The sequence below is a fragment of the Lactuca virosa genome, chromosome 3 (assembly GCF_052849685.1).
Source record: "Lactuca virosa cultivar CGN04683 chromosome 3, Lactuca_virosa_CGN04683_v6, whole genome shotgun sequence".
In the NCBI taxonomy this organism is placed as follows: domain Eukaryota; kingdom Viridiplantae; phylum Streptophyta; class Magnoliopsida; order Asterales; family Asteraceae; genus Lactuca; species Lactuca virosa.
The window spans coordinates 220,774,060-220,781,701 of record NC_136428.1 but is presented as its reverse complement, the minus strand read 5'-3'; positions in this window follow the sequence as shown (position 1 = coordinate 220,781,701).

Here is a 7,642-nt window from a genome sequence, read left to right as displayed (position 1 = left end):
TTTGCGACAAATCCAAAACCATATGGACTGAGCTTGTTTAATCTTGATTTATTGCCTCATGGTAACATGAATGCCCACCATGTCTTCCAAGCAACTCACCCTTTCATATCAATGTACTTTCCATTGATCAAGGTGCTTTGTCTTTATGCATTCAAATGAGAACTCATAGAACTCACACACATAATTAACTCAATTGGAATGGCACAGAAAAAGAGTATGTCATCCACGATAGGCTTTAAACCTCAATTCGTGTGCTAGTGATGATCAACTAGGTTTACTCTTGATTTGTTCTTGAAACTTTTCAAGACCATTAAGACTCCCACTGACTCCTTGACATATAAGATTCTCTTGTCAAGAACCATTTCTTGACAAACAAATATTCAAGAATTAGTGTAGCCTTTTGTCAAGTTTAACACTTCACACAATTGGTCCTGATTGGTCTTTGTCTTATCCAAGACATCACAACTTACCAATTTCAAATGTGCAAAAATAAGAAAACTTTTCCAAATTCCACATTTGTCGAGTGTTATAAACCTACTTAAGACTTGTCACTCATGTCAGAATCTTGACTCTAAGACTTGATATTGGAACGAAGTATGATTGACTTCTTGATTTAACCATTTCTACAGTTCTTGATTCCTCTTCTTAGACATGCAATTGCACTAAGACTCACTTAGAGGATCAATTGGGATATGGTTCTTAATCATTAAGACTTATCATAAAACACAATAAAAGGTACTCTCCCTTCTTCTTAGAATAGAGAAACTTTTATCTTTCTGCCTACTTGATTCTTCTTATTCGTTCTGCTATTGATTGAAACTCTTTCAATCAACTCAGAATTATACTTAATCTTATAAGTATAATCATATTTACTAACCTTTAGTAAATCATGACGAATATCTTTATCACTCTTGTGGTGGACTTAATCAACGCACAACCTAGTGTACTCGATCTCCTGGTCCTTCTCTTGACACTTTGCCAAAAAATTAGTCTAATTTCCAAAATATGAAGTTTCTCATTCATCACGCAACCAAGTTGTATGATTCCAAGTTTATGTCCAATTGAAACTTGGGTGATGAGAATCTTCCTTTATTTGGCAAATCCTCGACATTTCACAAATAACATAATCAAGAATCACATCCAATTCAACATTGCTAAAATTAGAAATACATAAACATCCATTTTCGAATATGCCATTGCAAGGATAAATAAATAGGACGAAATCAAAATTCATTTTATTGCGGAAAAACTTATCCTTACAATGCAATTCAAATGAAAACTATGCTATTTCAATTTCTAAGCAATTTATTCTAACTCTAAAGTAGTAGCTCAAAAATCCGATCTTCAAGCAATGCGATCGAAATCCATTTATTCACGATCAGATTCAACTTACTTCTTCCTTTAAGCTTCCTCTCTTTTCTTCGATCCTACAAAACATCAAAATGTAATCTTATCACATCATGTATTGAAAATCAAAGAATAGGAACTTATAGAGTTAGTTATTGGATTTTACCTGAAGTAGAGCCATACGTCTTGACTCTCCCATCTCTTAGATCTCTCAGGTAAACAGGGCAGCTTCGTCTCCAATGCCCCTTCTCTTGGCAGTAGAAGCAGATGGACTCTTTTGGAATGGCACAAGGAACTATCTCAGAATTTATCTTTTCTGGATTTCATATGTCACTATTTTCAATGTCCATTGAAGTTTGGGAGTTTGATTTGCCAGACAAATTTGCTCGATTAGCACGCCAAATCATTTCTGATTCAGCAGCTATAAGCAAATAGGTCAAATCAATGAGGGTCACGTCATGGTCCATCATATAGTACTCTCTAACGAACTCACTATATGATTCAGGAAGTGACTGAAGAACCCAGTCAACAGCCAACATTTCTGAGATATCGACACCCATCATCCTTAACCTATCAATGTGTGACTTCATCTCTAAGATGTGTGCACACACAGGTTTCCCATCTTCGTGTTTACTTGCCAATAGGGCTTGAGTGAGCTTGAACTTTTCAAGCCTTTGAACTTGTGGGTTAGGGAGAATAATTGGAGGAGGTGGAGGAAGTGAAGCATGACTCTCATTTCCTTGATCGTATCGTGGAACGTCATCTTCATTTGGAAAGCTTGTTCCAAGGGACTTGGGAAGACCATTGTAAGATTTAGACATCTACAAAACGGGAGAAAATTCAAGTTAGTTGATAAGAATCCTTGATGTAACACCCAAATGAAACATCAAGGCTAGGATCCAACACAACATTCTACAACCTAGAAGAGGGATGCCGTAATCTAGTTGCAGAATATTTGAAGGTAGGTAAATGACGATTTACCAATTCCCACCATGAAAAACGAAAAAGAAATTTAAGTTTTAAATGAATTGAAACTCCTAGATCTTTTGAGATTCATTGAACTTTTCAATGGCATGTTTAATCTCGATTATGCCCTTCTATTTGTGACTGGGATGCCGAGGATCACAAACAAGGTGTGAATAACCATACGAATGACGTGGTGCACCCAATTGCTACTATCACCTAATCAATGTGCCGGTTAGCCACACACGCTCCATTGATCTATGATAAACATCGAGCCACCCTTCGCCACCAATGTCAATCCCAAATTAGTGTGCCGGTTAGCCACACACGCTCCACTAACGTTTGACAAGGGTACGAAGTGTAATTCCATGGATTAGCATACAAATTCACATTTTGCCCTAAAGTAACTAGAATTTGGGAATTTGTAAAAGCATGTAGTTACTTTGTACTTCATTATACTTATAATGGAAGGTTTCGTCCTATCCTACCCGTTCGGCTAACGACCCTCCACTAGTCAAGAGTGCGGTGGGTAAGAGTGGATACCCATTCAATCGCCATTTTATAGGTAATTTCCTTAAACACCCCTTATAGACCAGCTTCGTGAATGAGGCCTATTAACAGTAAGACTGACTGTTTACTTATACATATATAATATTAGACTTTTAATGTCATATATATATAGTATAGGGTGTATTTTACACTTTTAAAATACTAGGTGGTTTTATTAACTTTCCAAAACCATAAGGGTGTAATTTGAACTTATTCAAAATACGAGGGTTTTAGAATTTAACATTTCAAAATTAAACTTTTAATCAACTTTTAAATTCCAAAACTTGAGGGCAAGTTTTGAAACTTTTCAAAACAATTAGGTTTTAATCTCACTTTAAAATTTTCGAAATTTAAGACTATTTAAATTAAAATTTTAAATATTAAAACTCTTGATTTAATAATTATCTTGAATTAAACTATTAATTTAAATTATTAAATCATAAGGGATTATCTAGATCATAAAGGATAATTACCAATTAAACAATTAATTTATCCTAATCCTTTTAATCCCTCTAAATTTCGAAAATCATGGGATAGGATAATTCAAAATCTTTAATTACCATATATAACCATTAAAGGATAATTACAAGATATGGGGTAATCCAAATACCTAAAATTTAGGATCTTATCTTGGGGAGGAGGCTAATTTCGAAAATCATGGGGTTTTACAAACCCTAGATTTCGAAATCTTGAGGCTTAAGGAAAGGATTTGAAAACCCTTTCAAAATTTCGCAAATTAGGGTATAGAAACCCTAATCTCGAAATCTCTAGCCTCCTAGGGTTTATTGGCTATAAACCCTAGTATGTCAAGTTCATACATTTGAATAAAGCTAATTGAAAACAAAAACGAATGGCTCTGATACCACTGATGGGTTTTATACAAACAATCCTATGTGTGCATGCAACCCTAGAGTTGGATCTATGTTTTCACTATTAGTTATACAACTTTATGAACACAAAAAGAAACCTGGCATGCTAGTACTATTTTCGAAAACCACATAGAAGAATAGAATACATACCTTTTGTTGTTATATAGTAATAACAACTAGTTCCTTGAATTTCCTTAGCTCTTGAAAGCAAGTACCACAAGTGTAGTACCTCAAATGGCTCACAAACACACTAGGTGAAAGGATGAATATGGGAGAGATGAGAGAAGGGTATCTTGCCCTAAAATTCGTCCCTTTTAGGGTTTCCCAAGGCTTGGACGAATTCTAGTGCCTTAGGGTGCTATTTATACTGGAGGCTAGCTAGGGTTTCAAGGTGGAAACCCTAATCCCTTAGCTTAGGGCCTAAGCAAGTCCATGGACTCCTTTCCTTAAGCCCTTGGACGAAAACTCCTAGATCCTTCTAGGATTTTCATTCAAGCCTTAATAAAGGTGATCCAATAGCCCAAAGTCTCAACTATCAAATAATTACAAAACAGCCCCTGTACTTTTAATTAGTTCCTTTAATCCCAAAATTAATTCCTAATTAATTTCTGATTAAATACTAATTAATAATATGATTCCAAATTAATATATTATTCATATAATATAATAAATAAATCATATTTATGCCCTAATCAACCTCTCTCCTCAACTGTCATCCTGTCTAGTCACCCTTGTGAAGGCAACCCAAAAGGACCATGCTCACAATCGGGTCAAGTACATACCAAAATAGTTATGGACTTAGACACTAATCCAACAAAAATTTCCAAGGATATGATGAACAATGGGAGACAAACTGAGAGGTGAACCCTTAAGTGCCGATAAGACAGTGCTTCCTTTAACTCCCGAACCATCACACAGATAACAATCATCTCACAAGCACGAACACTCATACCTGGCCCAATCAGCCTCGGGCTAGAATGCCAAGCATGCCTACAACGGGTCCAGTCATCCCTAGGATGGAATACCTTCGTATCACGCACATGTTTGGCCCAATCAACCATCGGGTTGGAATACCAAACACGTCAGGTCCACTCAATCGTAGGGTCCGGTCATCCTCACGATGGAATACCCTAGATTGGAATACCACTATATACATAACTCGGGGGTAACCTATAACTTGAAATACAAGGACCTATCCTTTCATCTCATCGAAAATCCTCTGATTCACCACAACCGAGTAACACTCATCTGAACCTCAACAATGTGTCCATTATGAAAGCGCTCCAACAGAAGAATGAACTACTAAGATCACTAGGCCCATAGCCTATAACTGGAATGCTCCTGATAAACTATCAACCTTGTCCAACAGAAAATGCCTAACCAACATCTTTCACAACATCCACCAGCGCCATGATGCTAAACCCCCACCATGAATGATTCACCTATAGAACACGTTGCTATCCAAGGAAAATCCTACAACCCTTGGTCGCACATGACCATAGAATAGAATGATGGTCGAAATCTAGATCCGACTGCAACAATAACTCATATCGAATCAAGCACGAAAGCCGAACAAACCTTATTGCCACCTTGAATACCCACAGATGCACGCGAAGAATCACTACCACACACATACTTGGGAATGCATGACTCCATATTCACCCAACACAAAGCCCATACTCGATCGAGACCGATCCGATTCTACTAATACAAAACTAGTCTGAGAAGACTTCCATGATTATCCCCAAGGTTAACGAATCCACGGCTAAAAGCGACTGCTACCTAACCAATGGTAGCCTTGCATCACAAGAAACCTTAAGCAATCCATTGCTTCCTTAACCTCATAACTGTAGTGACGTTCCTACAGTCTTATCACTGGCTTAACCAGGTCTAATCCCTCTGGGGAAACTCATAAATCCATCCGTGGATTTCCATATCCTCACTGCTACACCCGAACTGGTGGGTACTACTGTCCCTTCTGCGTCCTAACAATGCGCTCATATTACCTACCAACCTAGCGAATGTTGCGGCTACACCCACAGACTTACATCTCTCCTAGCACTATCTGCTGCTAGTGAATGCTACAGCTACCCCCGTAGTCTTACAACACTTTCCATACTACCTGATACCCCTTTTCCCAAAGTGTTCCAACAATCCTCCTGCTCTCGTCTCTAAAAAAATCATATCATTCAGGAACTCGAACCCTGACTCACTCACTAGCTCAATCATCCACAGCTGAACTGTAGTAGCTAAAAAAACCTTTTCCCTGAACCAGGCTACAACCACTCCCAAGACATAGTCTACAATCTCGAAAGTGTAATAGATCGCACAATCAATCCTTACCATCCGATATGAGAGATCCAAGGAGAAATGGCCGTCCAAAATAATTATGCCACATCGACCCACCAGCGCTTGCTAGAGCTAAACTTCCTTCGCCAATCCCGGTGACCAACTAACCCCAAGCTGGAATACAACCTGATCCTGGGTCACAAGCGTGCTCAATCGTTCGAGCTCGTAAAATGAAAGGGCACAATCCTTTCCCTGGAAAACGACATTCTAATCCATCAATTAACCATTCTACTATTGGGTTTTGAGCATTCTAACACTCCTAAGTGTACATGCAACCCTAAATACCTTGGATCTATGTTTTCTCTATTATACATGCAAATATGAATATTCCAAGGTATTACCCTATCTGGCATACAATCCTTGATACTTGGGTAATATAACAAGTTAGAATACATACCTTTTAATGAAGCTTGAAGTCTTGAACTTTAAGAGCTTAGACCCAATAGTGTGGAAGCCTCAAATGGAATCAAAAATCACCAAAACACCTTGGAAGACTTTAGAGAATATGGATACTTGGCTCACACTTATGAAATCGGTTATTGCCCTCTTTAGTGTATCCACACTAGCCACTTCCTCATTTCATGAACCATAAGACCCTTTATATAGTGTGGATGATTAGGGTTAAACCCTAATACCCATGGCCTTTCATTTCCTAGGATCCATAGGTTAAAGCTCCATGGACTATCCATGAAGACTTAGCCCAACCTAAATGAACTTGGCCCACTACACATATATATCTAAGAGTCCATATTTAATTAGTTCCTTTTGATCACTTAATTAATTATAAATTAATTCTTGATCAATACTAATTAAATAATATGATTATATATATTAATATATTAGAACTTATAATATATTAATATAAATCATAAATATACTATTCTCAAAAGACTATCCATATAAATTGTGCCGGTGAAGTGCAACCCAAATGGACCATGCCGGGTCGGGTCAAGTACATACCAAATATAGTTATGGACTTAGACATTAATCCAACAGTCTCCCACTTGGATAAGTCCAAAACTATTATTGAGTATGACTTCAAAAACCAACTGGCAATCATAGCTCTTAAATCCGCTATCTAACTCTGACCTTGTCAACGACTTGTCCATTAGATAAGGGATCATATATTCCTCCATTCTAGATATCATATAGACTGAGACATGGATTATAATCATTCTCGCAGTCCATTTGTTGTTTCCCGATTTCTGATTTATGACGACTGACTAATTAAACAAATCAAATCAGTTGGCCAAGCACTCACATGTGTCATCACTAAATCATCGAGGGGCCCACATATATCGCTTTTTATCCTGAAGGTAAAAGGAATGGATAAACTTCGACTCATATGGCTTGTCCTACTACTTGTTGAATCATACACAAAGGAACGTTTTATAACATCGAGTTACCGAATGCGGTTTCGTGCAATCAATGTATAACCAACTCATAGTAACAACTCATATCTCTAGGTTTGAAGAATATACGATATTATCATCTCATGATCACTCGTGATAAAATCCATGAAGTGATTCAAATGAGCGCGGGTTGAATCCAATACTCAGAACTTA